The sequence below is a fragment of the Phacochoerus africanus genome, chromosome 16 (assembly GCF_016906955.1).
Source record: "Phacochoerus africanus isolate WHEZ1 chromosome 16, ROS_Pafr_v1, whole genome shotgun sequence".
NCBI classification, from domain to species: Eukaryota; Metazoa; Chordata; class Mammalia; order Artiodactyla; family Suidae; genus Phacochoerus; species Phacochoerus africanus.
In genome coordinates, this window is record NC_062559.1 from 52,081,684 (window position 1) to 52,097,138 (window position 15,455).

At 43.1% G+C, this 15,455-nt stretch overlaps 1 long non-coding RNA gene across 2 annotated transcripts in view; it reads right to left on the reverse strand.

Annotated features, from left to right (window-relative positions):
• Positions 1–2,787: 2,787 nt before the first annotated feature.
• The window catches only part of LOC125117785 (uncharacterized), a 67,244-nt gene continuing 54,576 nt past the window's right edge, over positions 2,788–15,455 (reverse strand). Inside the window, exon 3 of one of the 2 annotated variants that reach the window (XR_007132719.1) lies at positions 2,788–4,243. This is a non-coding gene — a long non-coding RNA (uncharacterized LOC125117785). Of the gene's footprint in view, positions 4,244–10,684; positions 11,529–15,455 lie in introns of those variants that run through there. The other variant, XR_007132720.1, reaches the window with a different exon arrangement.

Genomic DNA, 15,455 nt, shown 5'->3' on the forward strand with positions numbered 1-15,455 from the left:
CATTGAATGGTCATACCAGGGCGGAGATGTCTAGAAGCCGGTTAGTGGCTGTGAGATTGCTCTGCTGGATGGAGAAGGTCTGGAGCAGAGGCATAGAGGATCCCAAGTTGTGTGTTTAGGCTCTGTCAGGTTTCAAGGAATGGGGACAAACTTAGGGAACCTTGTTTAGTGAGAGTTTATTGAAAGACTGCATAGGGAGGACAAAGGAAAGTGAAACAGTATAAAAAGTTGTTGGCAAATATATAGCCGTGTCTCACTGGAGACTGTCTGTATTCACCATCTCTCAGGGTGTGAAAGCATGGCTTTGCATTTAGGCATACTTTGGTTCAGATCTAGGATCTGCCACTTACGAGTTAGATGATCAGAGGTGCTGGCTTGCTTCTTCAGTCCTTGGCACATAGCAAGTCCTCAATAAATGGTAGGGAATGGCAGGTGCTATGGGTGGTGGTGATGGCCATTGTGAGTAGCAGCCTTAGAGAGCCAGGGCCTCTGGTAGCCTGGGCTCTGTTGACTCAGCTTCTACATTCATGCTTCTTGCTGCTTCTTTCTTCTCCTCTCATTTTGTTCTTTCTTCAGACCTTGCTCAGGGCCCTTCAGGATCCTGCATTAAGAGAGAGTTTCCCTCATGGCTCATGGCTCAGCAGCTAATGAACCCAACTAGCATCCGTGAGGATGTGGGTTTGATCCCTGGCCTCGCTCAGTGGGTTAAGGATCTGGCATTGCTGTGAGCTGTGGTGTAGGTCACAGATGTGGCTTGTATCCCAAATTACCATGTCTGTGGTATAGGCTGGCAGCTGTAGTTCCGATTGGACTCCCATCTGAGAACTTCCATACGCTGCTCTGGGTGTGGCCCTAAGAAGACAAAATACAAAAAAAAAAAAAAAAAGGATCCTGGATGAAGACTTGCTCCTTTGGGGAATGAGTCAGTGTTAGCAACGCTGACAGTATAGAGAGGCAGTGCACTGTGCTAAGGATCCAGCAGCCCATTTGGTTATTACCAGGACCCCATGATGTAAACAGTTTTATCTCCATTTTACTGGTTATAAACAGAGTATCAATGGGTGGGAGAGTGATGTCTGCCTAGCTGTCAATCTTGCACTGTCTTTCCTGCACTAGACAGCTACTGGAAGAGTCCAAATAGATGGCAATCATCTTTCTGCAATTTACGAAGGAGGTTCTAGTCCCTCTGAGTTTTAGGAGGCCAAAGCTAACATGCAGCAGAAATGACTTGAGTTTTTCCCTTCAATTTCTATCCATGCTTAACACTTGGAGGAAGTCCTAAGAGGCCGCGAAATGACTAAAAGCAGGTAGAAATAATCCACCAACAAGAATATCCGGTTTTATCAAGAGTAGACTGATGTCATGCTCTGATTTGGATGGCCAGAAGTTCCCAGAGGACCTTTGAGAGAATTATTTCAAGTCTTATTCCTTCAAGTCTGTGATGCCTGGCCATCCATGCATTAGAAACACTTATGCATCTGCTTCCTTGGATGGAGGGTGTGGAGACATCCGGGATAGCCGAGACTATCTCAGGGAAGAGGGAAGAGCTCTGAGTGCAATGGGCCAGCAGGCAGTGGACCTTCCAAGCCTCCTGCTATAATCCACGCTGTATCTGCTCCTCAGAACTCTCCCATCAGAAAGAATCTCCTTACACGGTCCTGCAATCCCTGGGTCACTACTTAAGGCCCTTTCCTCCGGAGAGGGAGGACAGCTGGTCCTCTGAGAGGGAGGACAGCTGGTCCTCCCTCTCGGTGTCATTATCCCTCAGGAAAGCAAGCACTTGCTGCTGGAATGTTTAATACATGTGGAGATCACTGAACCTGCCAAGGATGCTTGTGAAAGGGCATGTGTGTCTTACCTTCCATAGTCCAAGATGACACCGCTGAAGCATTGTTATCCACGTGTCAGGAGGGCTGAGACAACTGGCTTATGGTCTTGGAAAATGTGTATTTTATCCTTCGTCTTCCTGTAGAAGCTGTTGCTGCTTAAAGCTCTGCCTCTTGACCTTACAAGTTCAGGTGCCTTTGCTCAAACCCTCTCCTCCTGTTCTCTGCCCCATCCCTTTCCCAAAAGCTCTCAGCTTGCTGAATTGCAAGCCTTCATCCTTTTTGGTTTCCAAGTATTTCTCAGTCATGCCCGTTACCTGAAAGGGCTTCCGAAGTCCACATCACATGTCCTTAGCCTGCCTGGCTCGAGTTCTTTCTGCAGCATCTGCTTTCGAATGCTAGGGCCATGCAGCTTCCAGGCTGCTCACATTCATGGCCGTTCTTGAGTTATGGTAGCTGTCCTGTCCGCCCACATACTTTTAGCCACCAGTCTTATGTTAAACCTTGAAATCTAGCTCCCCGATCTTACCTTAAACATCTTACTCTTTTCAAACAGTGGTCTTCAAATGTGAGTATGCATTTGGATTAACTGTGGAACTCTGGGGAAAATATAGATAAATAAGCACCATCCCAGACCAGCTGAATCCAAATGATCAGAAAAGAGCTCCTCATGGTGACCTGCTAAGGAAAAACATCCTTTGTATTGTGGCTCAGCGGAAAGGAACCTGGGTCGTATCCATGAGGATGCATGTTCAATCCCTGGCCTTGCTCAGCAGGGGGGTAAGGATCCGGCATTGCCATGAACTGTGGTGTAGGTCATGGACGTGGCTCAGATCCAGTGTTGCTGTGGCTGTGGCGTAGGCCAGCAGCTGCAGCTCTGATTTAACCCCTAGCCCGGGAAATTCCATATGCCTCGGGGGCGGACCTAAAAAGTGAAAAAAAAAACCAAGAGAGAGAGACAGAGGATGTTGTCACTGTTTGGCTTACAGAGTTAGCCATTTGTGCAAGGAAAAGAGAGAAGGGTGCTGTCTGAGAAATGTTTCCTTCCAAGTGAAGATAGCTGATCAATTTCAGGACTCATTGAGGCACCAGATATGGCAACAGTGGCATAGGCTTAAAACAAGTGGGAAGCCTGCAGAAGGAGGCACCCTGCCAGACTTGAGGTATGCGTGAAAAAAACAGTAGACATCTGTTGATTTTTTTGCCTGCCTGGCATCTCTTCTTCTGCCTTGTGTCTCTCTTAGACCCTATTCTGTGTAGTTGAGTGGAAATAACTCCTCTTTCACCTCCGTCATGGGGTGAACATGTGACCTTGACCTGAGCCCCCCGTTATCCTGCATTCCCCTGTCCACAGTGTTTGGATTACAAATGGATCCATCACCCAAACTGGCCAATGAGCACCCTCTCTAGGTTATGCTGGGATTCCCAGAAAAGAGGCCCCTTCCCTTCTGAAATCACAGGTTTGCCACCTCATAGAAAGAGCTTTCTCGGGAGGAGGTGGTAACGGAAAAGCAGAACTGAAAGGCAGAAAGAGAGAGAGAAAATGACCAAGAAAGAGCAAAGACAAAATACCTACTCAGCCCTGAACGAAGATGCTTTATAATGGGTCTCAGCTGCACAGCTGGTGCATTTTAGTTTAACCGAAGCTAGTTTTGCATTGAATTTTCATCACCGTCCTCCCTTGGAGTTCTGTCCAATCCAGTGCACACTCCCAGATGTCACCCGTCTTAGGAAAATGCACATCCTTTAATAAATCGGGATTGTATAACATACAAAGACTGAATGTGTTTGAGTAACATTATGCAATACAAAAGGGTCCCACTGATCAAAAACATTTGGGTAAAATACTCCAAATTATGTTCTCCTCTTATAATTACATTTCACACATTAGCATATTTAAGAACTTGAGAAGTTTTGAAGTCAATAAACAATTTAAGTATTATAATCCAGCATTTCCCTAATACAATTGATCATAGATGTGTGTGGGTGTGTGTGTGTGTGTGTGTGTGTGTGTGTGGTGGAACTGGCTACCCAACATCCATAGCTTTCCTTTTGCTTCTGTGATGAATTTGAGGCCATTTTATACAGTCCATAGATGAAGTATTACTCTTAGATATAAGCCATTCCCTCGAAAAACACATTATACCTGTTATAAAAGAAATACTATGTGAAATGCAAAGGCATGTGGCCCATTTCCTGGAAGAATTTCTCTCTATATAAATAGCAGGACATTGAGCTTAGACTGTGAATGATTAAGTGGTATGATCAAAGTTAGGAGGAAAAGAAGCCTTTCTTTGACTTGGGAAAAGACCTGTATTTTTCTTATGGCGATCTCTCTTTCCGATAGCAGTTTCAGGGTGTGGCCTCGAAGTCCCCCGCCTAGAGTGGAGCAGCTCCTCCACTGGCTCTCTGTAAACCTACAGGAAAAATAAGGGCTATCACTTCTTTTTTCTTGTTACTATTATTGTTTAATAGTTATTTCCCCCATACAATTTTTTTTCAGCTGTGCAGTATGGTGACCCAGTTACACATATATGTATACGTTCTTTTTTCTCACATTTTCATGCTCCATCGTAAGTGACTAGACATAGTTCCCATGCCACACAGCAGGATCGCATTGCTAATCCGTTCCAAAGGCAATAGTTTGTATCTATTAACCCCAAACTCCCAACCCATCCCCCTCCCTCCCCCTTGGCAACCACAAGTCTATTTTGTAAGTCCATGATTTTCTTTTCTGTGGAAAGTTTCATTTGTGCCTTATATTAGATTCCAGATATAAGTGATATCATATGGTATTTGTCTTTCTCTTCCTGACTTACTTCACTCAGTATGAGTCTCTAGTTCCATCCATGTTGCTGCAAATGGCATGATTTCATTCTTTTTTATGGCTGAGTAGTATTCCATTGTGTATATATACCACATCTTCCTGATCTAATCATCTGTCGATGGACATTTGGGTTGTTTCTATGTCTTGGGTATTGCGAATAGATGCATGTGTCTTTTTTAAGGAAAGCTTTGTTCCGATACATGGAGAGCTATCACTTTTGATTGGGGAAGAAATATATGGATTAAGGTTAGGAGACAGAACCAGCCAGGGGCACACGTCCTCTCTTCCTCACATCCCTGCTGACCCAAGACCAAGTCTCTGATTCCCTTGGCCACTCTCAAAACAAATGGGAAGATAGTTCTGCTAGGAAAAAAAAATTCCTTTTCGCCACTCCAGGGTGATCAGGGTCTGCTGGTTTTAAAAAATTTTATCAGCGTATAGTTGAATTACAATGTTGTGTTAGTTTCAGGTGTGCAGCAAAGTGAATCCATTATATACATACACATATCCGCTCCTTTTCGGATTCTTTTCCCATCCAGGTTATTGCACAGTACTGCGCGGATTACCCCGTGCTGTTCTGTAGGTCCTTGTTACTTACCGCTTTTATATCTACGGTAGCATGTATATGTCAGTCCCAACCCCCTAATGTATCCCTTCCAGCCGCGTTTCCCCTTTGGTAACCATACGTTTGGTTTTGAAAACGTTGAGTCTGTTTCTGTTTTGGAAGTTCTCCTGTGCCATTTTTAAAATTAAATTCCACATATTAGTGACCTCACATGATATTTGGCTTTCTCTGTGTGACTGACTTCACACTTAGTACGATAATTTCTAGGTCTATCCACGTTTCTACAAATGGCATTATTTTGATCTTTTTTATAGCTGAGGAATCTTCCATTGTGTATCTATACCACATCTTCTTACGCCATTCCTCTGTTGATGGAGGTTTAGGTGGCTTCCATGTCTTGGCTGCTGTAAATAATGCTTCAGGGAACATTGGGATGCGTATAACTTTTCGAATTACGGTTTTCTCTGGATCTGTGCCCAAGCATGGGATTGCTGGATCGTATGGCAGTTCTCTATTCCAACCAGGGTGTGTCTTCAGTAACTCATAGCAAATCTGCCGCGGCTGGATACCTGAGTAGTGTATCCAGCTCTGCCAGGTCCCCCGGGCCCCAGGGGGCTAGAAGCATGCACTGGGGTTCCCTCTGTATTTCTCCTACTGTGGCCTCCATCAAGCCCCAAGGGCTGATACTTCCAGCCAACTTTTCTGTTCAATCAGGCTTCACTAAATAGTCATTTCTATGGCTACTGCCTTCCACCGTCTTAGCTGCTACATCCCTGGGCACCAAAAACCAAACGGAGTCCACACACAGCCCAAACCTCATGATAGGAGGTGGCACTGTGGGGAGAGACGCCCTCTCCCTTTCATTTGTGTGACTTTATCCCCCTTCAAAGAGATCCCAGAGCAACACAGCTTTTCACTGATCTCTTAAAGAGATGGTAGCAAAATAACTCAGAAGAAAAATTTTTTCTTAGGATGGAAGATGAGTCCTGTGGGGTTGGGATTGGGACACGGACTCACATAACTGCAACTGAGCTATGCTCAGAGTAACACTCTCTGGGAGTTCCCATCATGGTTCAGTGGTTAACAAACCTGACTAGTATCCATGAGGTTGCAAGTTTGATCCCTGGCCTCGCTCAGTGGGTTAAGGATCCAGTGTTGCCGTGAGCTGTGGTGTAGGTTGCAGATGGGGTTCAGATCCTGCGTTGCTGTGGTGTAGGCCAGAGGCTACAGCTCTAATTTGACCCTTAGCCTGGGGCCCTCCATATGCTGTGGATACACCCCTATAAAGTCGTTAAAAAAAAAAAGAAAGAAAAACCCTCTGTGGCAGCCAACGCCTTCGTACTGAGACACAGTGTCCCAGTTTCCATCTTGCATCACTGAGCTCTCCAAAGACGTTCCTCAGTCCCCCAGAAGATGAGGTTCTGGAGCCCCAGCTCCCTGCCTGCGTACGTCTGAAACTGGTTCTAGAACTGAAACACCAGCCACGAGGCTGTTACAACAAACAACCAAGACGGCAAAGGACATAAAAGAGCATCGGCGATGTTTCCTGCATCTTCAGGGACTGGTCCATAGACACACAGACGTTCCGCTTACCTCCTTCCATGTCAGAGGTCGGAAAGCATTTTCGGTAAAGGGACAGATATTTTAGGCCTTACAAGCCATAGAGTGTGTGTGGGAACAACTCAGTTTTGCTAGCGTAGCCCCAACACAGGCCATGTGTCACTAAACAAACGAGTTTGTATTTCAATAAAACTTTCTTCAGGAAAACAAGGGGCAGGCTGGACTTGATTGGGCAGGCTACAGTTTCCTTTTCCATTTCGGGTCTTTAAAGTGATCGGTTTTGAATAACAAACCTCCAGATTAAAGCAGCATTACATGAACATCAGACAAGTTTGCCTGTAGCCCTTGACCACGTATCTAGTGGGCAATTAGCAGTGGATACAGGAGAGTCTTTGTCCAACAGTATCAGCCAACCGTACAGCTGCTAAATCTGTCTTTGTTCCAGTTTGGTCCCTTTTTCTTTTGCAGGTCTTGTGCCCATTTCATCTGCAAGGGCTTTCGCACAGTCACTACCAACCCTGATTTCTCACCCTGGATGCTGGGTCTGGAACAGCTCCTCGGGCTTGTGTACCACAAACCAACAGGTGTGTGCCAAGCCGTCCCATTTTCCCACTAGGCTGGTCTGTGGGCACGTACGTTAGAGAACGCCCGTGCACAGAGTAACCTTTGGGCATAGGTGTGGTCGGAAGGCCCACTCTACAGACCGAGTAAAACAAAGCAGAAAGATGAGTTTATTCCAAGTGTTTCAACAGCCATCTGGGAAATGCAAGCCTATGGGAGCAATGACCCTGAGTGGCTCACAGACTAAAGGGTTTTTATGGGGAACATGGGTAAGTTATTCGGGTTTTTCAGCTGATGTGTGCCTCGTGGTCTTATTTATTTATTTATTTACTTTGCTGTTCTTTTTGAGGGCCCCACCCGTGGCATATGGACGTTCCCAGGCTGGGGGTCAAATAGGAGCTGCACCTGCCGGCCTACACCACAGCCACGGCAATGCCAGATCTGAGCCATGTCTGTACCCTCCATCCCAGCTCATGGCAAAGCTGGATCTTTTAACCCACTGAGCGCAGCCAGGGATTGAATCTGCGTTCTCATGTGTAGAGTTGGGTTCGTTATTGTTGGGAGCCGGAATGGGAACTCCTTCTTCCTTATTTATATCAGTGGAGTTGAGTCAGGGCAACACAGAATTCCACAAGCGGCCTGAACAGAATTGGGGTTCGGGGATCAGCTGGGGTCCTTTGCTGGTTTCTGAGAAGAGGTGAAAATTCCTGCAATTTAGGTTAAGTTACATTTCATTTTTGTGAAATAGAGCTCACTGGTCAGCTCTATTTTGTCCCCAACGTAAATGACTCCACCTTCCCTTGGATTCTTTAGCATGTACTGCTGCTCAGGCCTCACCCAGATTCACCATTTCCAGGGGAATAACGCCTGACTGCTGCTTTCTTTTGCATTGTAATTTACAGCAGTGGGGCTCTGGGAAAGTCCTTTTCAGTTCCTGCTGAGCCTTCCATTCCTAATTCTTTGCTCTAGAGTATCCTGGCTTTTGCCTCATCCCGTTGCTCCTTGGTTAGATAAAAGCCCACCAACCACCAAAAAAAGGTATCAGCAGAAAAGCCTAGAAAAATTTATCAAAGATACATCGGTAAATAAATTCATTCTGTATCAGGCTAAAATCCTCTTTCATAGCCTCAATATACTCCCTTTTTGCTCAATCACTTCTCTCTTCTCTAAAGTACCTGCTATATCCCCCTCTCCTCAGAGCCCTGACAAAAAGGAATTGACATCTAATTTCTGAGAAATCAGCTCCCTAGAGGGTCAACACTCAGCGTTGTTTAAGGTATTGTCCTCTACCAGATAATATTTGCATTTCGAGAGGTACCTTCAGTCCCTTAATGAGAATACTGAGCACTAAGCTCATTTTAGGCACCATGTCAAATCTTGGGGAACCCTGTATCTGCCCACTGAATCTCGGAGGAGCCCACCCACACCTAGTACTATCCCAATTTATGGTTCCAAATGCCAGGAAATTGTTTTAACCAGTGCAAAAAAAAAAAAAAAAAAGAAAGAAAAGAAAAAAAAAGGTCCCAGATGTGAACTTCTAGATACAATCGATTGAGGGCGCCTACTGAGGGCTTGTGTTAGATCCAGTGACCACAGTTCAGCTCCTGGATTTGCGGCTTCATGGCTGCGTGACCTTGGATATATTATTGGCCCTCTCTTTGCCTTTGTTTCTTGCTCTGAAATGGCTCTTGCCATAACAAGAAACATCATTAGAATTTGCCATAAATTATTTGTCACAGGTTGAAAGTGTCCCACTGAGACACACAGTAAATCTGAAATATTTATTTACTAAGAAATGCCTGCATTTTTCAGCTACTTGTTACAAGGGGCTTTAGAAAAACCATCCTTTTGTTGATGACAAGAGAAGTGACATACACATGGCTAATGACAAATACCAGCGAGGGCTGAGCTATTTGAGAGTTGGCCTAGCTTTGTTACTTGGCAAGCTCTCCTTTTCCCCTAACTGGTTAATTCATCTTTTGTTTACAGAATCCTGAGCCTCTGTTTATACTTTAAAGGGAACAGAATTTTACTTCGTTCCTAAAGCAGTTTCGCCTAGAGGAAGATCAGAAGAAGATACCCTGAACGTGGCATTTGACCTTTAAAGGCTGGATAAGCCATTCTCAGTGCCTCCAAGGTTAAATTCCACAGCTATTATTTTAAAGCCAGCAGTACAGTCTGCTTTACCGCAACCTAGAAAATAGCAAGTTATTTTCTCTCCAGGGGTGACCATTTTTTCCTAAACAAATAGAGATAATTGCCTATTTAATTTATGACTTGAGGCAAGTCACTTATTGCCTGAAAATACTCATTGGAAGAGCCTGGCATTTTTAAATTAAAATACACTGTAATTTAGGTTACAATCTGTCATTTCTTTTTAATCCAATCACGATCCATTTTGATATAAACAATTTTGATTGAAGATGTATATTTTTATAAAACAGCTCCTTTCTCAACTTCCTACTAAATTACCTATTACAGACCCAGAAAAACATAAATACTTCGAACAACAGAGAAAAATGCAAGTCACCACCAGTCCATTGCCAGACTACAGGGTAAATTTCTGCTATTGACAAAGATGAGATAAACAGTTTGAAGTAAGGGGCACTTGCTTATGCCAGCAGCCAAGTGGTGAGTGTCCAAGACTGAATTCCGTGAGGCTAGAGATAAGAAAAGAAGAAGATTCTACCTAAGAAACTTCACAAAAAGTCCAGAAATGGAGAAACATTCTAAGTCAGAGAATTTTCAGGAAAATGAAGCTTTCTACTCTGATCACGACTGGTTTTGAATATCAAGTATATTTACCAGAGTTCTTACTCAAAACACAAAAAGCATTAACAAGAAAAATAATAATAATTTCAACTTTATAAAAAAGAAAACTTTTGCTCGTCAAAAATATTAAAAACAGGAATTCCGGTCGTGGCTCAGTGGTTAATGAACCCTACTAATATCCAAGAGGACGCGGCTTTGATCCCTGGCCTCGCTCAGTGGGTTAAGGATCTGATGTTGCTGTGAGCTACAGTGTAGGTCGCAGACACAGCTCTCGAATCCCTTGTTGCTGTGGCTGTGGTGTAGGCCGGCAGCCACAGTTCCAATTGGACCCCTAGCCTGGGAACCTCCATAGGCTGCAGGTGCAGCTCTAAAAAGACAAAAGACAAAAGGTAAATATATATATATATATACACACACACAAAACAATTACAGACTGGAGAAAGTATTTATATTAAGTATTTTGCCCACTTAAATACCTATAAGTAGGCAAAATTTTAAGCAGTCTCTTGGCAACATAAGATATACAAATTGCAAACACACACATGAAAAGTTGCTCGGTAGTCACTGGGGAAATACAATTAAAATACAGTGAAATACAACTCCATGTCCTCTGGAATGGCTCATATTAAAAAGAATGACAACACTAAATGATGGCGAAGATATGGAACAGCTGGAAATTTCATATATGACTTGGGAAAAACATATATTGCTTTCTAAAACAGTTGTAAACGTGGATCTACCCCATGCTCCAGAAGCTTCTCCTCTAGGTATTTATTCAGGAGAATGAGAACAGACATTTTCAAAAAGCCTCATACAGTTGATAAAGAATTTGTGGTATATTTACTTGCTCAGTGGAATACTGATTGTGATGCAGGGAAGACAATACATTTCCCCCCAAAAGCTTGCGTGAATCACATATATCATGTTAAGAGAAAGAAGCAGGACACAAGAATACACATGATGTAGAGAATGCACAGACCTAACTTCCACCATCGTCACTGAACTTTGGTAAAAGCCATAAGGGAACGTGTGGAGATGATAGATGACGTACATCTTAATTGGGCTGTAAATTACACAAGTGCATTCATTTGCCAAAACTCTTCAAACTGGATTCTTCAGATATTTGCCTTGTAGTATCTATACTAACTTGGTTTTTAAAAAATGTTTAAGTGACATTATTATGTTCAAGGAATTAAAAGACAAGAAAGTACATTTTGGAGGAGTACTTCCTACTTCTTTTAACTCGGGTTCCCATAAAGACACATTTTGAGACAATATTTCAAATGTTTACACGGTAATTTCCGGGAACACAGGAAGAAGGCAGGCAAGTAAAACAGGGCGAGGAAGTCGACCAGTGGTGGGTGGGTTTTAAAACAGATTCCGCATTGGACAACTGGAGCTTCTTTCCTGGAGAAACCTAGGAAACAGCACAAAACACAGGGCTTGGTGTTCTTCTGGGGGAAGAGGACAGTGAAGTGTTTATAGACCTACTCTTAAGAGTCTTTGGTTGAGGCTGTTTACACAGGTTGCTCATTTCTGGACACTTCCAGCCTGTCATGGGATTCCAGACAAAGTCTGCAAGTAGAGTAATACAGACAAAAGCAGTTCGAATTCATTTGTACCACTCTGAATGACAGAGTCCACGGGTATGTGAGGACATTGATAGCACCTGTTAAAACCCTTTAAAATTTGTCCAGTGGGGAAGTTTGGCTTCAGGTTGACATACGGATAATGTTAGACTGCTCGCTTCAAAGAAAAACTGTAAAAGATGAACAGAAGAAGAAGGAGGAAGAGGAAGAAAAAGAGAGGAAGGAAGGAAGGAAGGAAGGAAGGGAGGGAGGGAGGGAGGAACTGCTTAATGGCATTGGAGAGCAACCAAGGCGGTCAGAACTTGAGGGGCTACAGTTCCTGGGAAAAAGAGAAGCGCGTTGAAGTAGGCTCTACATCTGAAGTCACTTTGTCCCTTTGGGACAATTGCCAATTCGTAGAAGGAGGCACAATAAATAAATGGTCTGATTGCCCATCCAGAGCCAACTCTTCCCCTTGGGCACTGACTCCCATGCCCTCGTCTATTCAGCTACCTCACCAATTTTTTTCCTATATCATCAAATCTGCTTCTCATATTATTTCCATCAGCGTACAAATAAATATTGCGTATTTTCCCTCTATTAACTTCCCATTTCTCTGCTCCCCTTTAGAGCAAGTGTCTTTTTAAAAAATTGCCTTTCTTTCTTGCCTCTGTTTGTTCTTTCTCCTCTCCCCTTGGGCTAATGACAGTCAAACTCTTCCATACCTCACTCCATCCAAACAGTGCTTCTGAGGACCTTCCGTGACCTCCACATTGTCCGATCCAGATCCTGACTTTACTTGACCTATCGGTGGCATCGAACGTCATTGAACACTCTCTCCTTATTGAAATAGTTTTCCGCACAGCTTTGAGGACTGTCTTTCTTTTCAGCTCCCCTCTCGCTTCACAACGGCACGTCCTCTGTCTTCTCTACTGGGTCCTCCTCCCTCTGACCGCTAAACCTTGGTGCATCCAGGACGCAGTGACTTCCTTGGCAGTAAATACCATTTTATACTCTACTGCTCCCACATTTATACCTGAGACCTTTTCCCAGAACGTCCCATTTGTGTAGCTAACTGTATAACCATACATCTACCTTTGGTTCTTTATAAATTTAATTTCTCAAATTTAACATGGCCCCGCTCACATAGCTGAAAGACCCTGTGTCACCAGACCTGCTTGTCTCAATTCTCCATCTCAATGAATGAAAACACCCTTTTTCCAGTTGCTATACAAGAAATTTGGAGTCCATCTGAATTTTTCTCTGTGCTACACACCCCTGAGAAAATCTTGTCAGATCTTTGTCCAAATTATATTTAAAATATGGCAAATTTTCATCAGTTCCCCAATCAGCGCCATAATTCTAGCCACTTAGACTCTTGAAATAGCCTCTGAAATGGTTATCCCCAATCTGATCTTTGTTCCCTTCATACTATGCTTCACATTGAGGTTAGAATGATCCTCTCAGAGTTCCCAGTGTGGCTCAGTGGAAATGAACCTGACCAGCAGCCATGAGGATGAGGGTTTGACCCCTGGCCTTGCTCAATGGGTTAAGGGTCTAGCATTGCTGTGAGCTGGGGTGTAGGGCATGGACACAGCTGGGATCCCGCATGGCTGTGGCTGTGGCTGTGGTCAGCAGCTACAGCTCTGATTCGACCCCTAGCCTGGGAACTCCCATATGCCATAGGTGTGGCCCTAAAAGAGCAAAAAAAGAAAGATAGAATGATCCTCTCAAAATGTAACGCATCTTCAGTTCAAAACCTTCCAAAGATTCCCCATTCGGAATAAATGCTAAGTCCTTGCAATGGCCTAGAAAAATCCTGTATGTGTTGGCCTTCCTAGCCCTTTCTGGATTACATTTCCCTAAGCCAGCCAGATACTCAATCACTTCCCTACTATATTAGGGTCCTCCAGAGAAACAAAATTTACCTATCTACCTACCTATCTATCAATCTACTATCTATCTATCTTTTACATTTTTAAAAATTATCATAAGGAATTGGCTTATGTAGGTATGGAGACTGGCAATGTTAAAATCTGCAGAGCCTGTGTCCTAGTTTGACTCTGAAGGCCAGCAGGCTACCATATAACCGAGAAGAGCTGATATCCCAATTCAAAGACCCTTAGGTGGGAAGACTCATTTCAGTTACAAGGCCGTTAAGTGGTAGAACTCTCTCTTACTCTGTAGATGGTCAATCTTTTGTTCATTCAGGCCTTCAACTGTTTGAGTGAGGCCCACCAACACTGGGGAGAGCAATCTGCTTTACTCATTCTACCAATTTAAAGTTTAATCTCACCCAAAAACACTCTGATAGAAACATCGAGAATAATGTTTGGCCAAATATCTAGGCACCTGGTGGCTTAGAACAGTGAACGCACACAAGGAATCATCACATCTACAAAGGACCTCGGCATTTGCTCTTCCCTCTTCTTAGAACACTCTTCCCCTAGGTATTCACATGGCTCCCTCCCTCACTTCCTTCCGGTCTCTTCTCAAATTCTATAATATCAGACCAGCATTCCCAGGTCGCTCTTTCCAACTGTTATTTTCCCTCATGCCATGTGCCATCTTCTGTTGTAGTGTCTGTTCATTGGTTTGTTTGTTTGCTTTATGGCTATATCTTCCTCCCTCGGCTCCACTGCATGTAACCTTCATGAAGGCAGGGATTTTGTCTATTTTACTCACTGCTGAATCCCCAGAGCCTGACATATAGTAGTCTTTCAGTGAATATGTGTTTAATGAATTAAAATTAAATTACAACCATGAAAAAATAATCTCGCCAATGCAGAGAAAATAGGGAGAAAAATGAATGAAATTTACATCTGTCAAGATGATACGAGTCCTGATGTTCAGATGACTCAATATTTCTTGAGTCTTAGTATTTTGAGAGATTTCCCTCTTTTCTCAAGTTCTTTTAAATAAAAATATTTTACTAAAAGTTCTATCCACTTAGAAGAACAAAGTTGGAAGACTGATGCTACTTGACTTCAAGAGGTATAAATCTATAGCAATTAGGACAGTGAGGTATCAGTGAAAGAAGAGGCAAATATACCAGTGGATCAGAATTGAGAGTCCAGAAATAGGCCATAATAAACATAGTCAATTGACCTTTGACAAAGTAGCTGGAAATACAATGGAGTAATATTGGATCCAACCAATATTGCTGGACAACTGGACATTCACATGTAAAAGAATGAAGCTAGACCTTATACCCTTCACAAAAATTAAATTAAATTGGATCATAGGCCTAAATGTAAAACACAAAATTATAAAATTCCTAGAAGATAAGATCAGCAAAAACCTAGGCGACCTTGGGTATGGTGATGCCTTTTTAGACACAACACCAAAGAGATGATCCATGAAAGAAATAATTGACAAACTGGACTTCGTTACAATTAAAAACTTCTACTCCGCTGAAGACAAAATCATGAGAATTAGGAGATAAGCCACAGGCTAAGAGAAAATATTTGCAAAAGACACATCTGATTAAAGGCTTATCCAAAATATACAAAGAACTCTTTAAAACGCAACAGTACAAAAACAAACAAGCTAATTTAAAAATAAACCAAAGAACTTCACAGACACCTCACCAAAGAAGATATACAGATAGAAAATAAGCATATAAAAAGATGCTCCACATTACATGTCATCAGGGAAATGCAAATTAAAACAACAATGAAGTGTCATTACGCATCTATTAAAACAGTTCAAATCCAAACACAGACTATGCTAATTCATGGTGAGGATGTGGCACAGCAGGAATACTCACACATTGC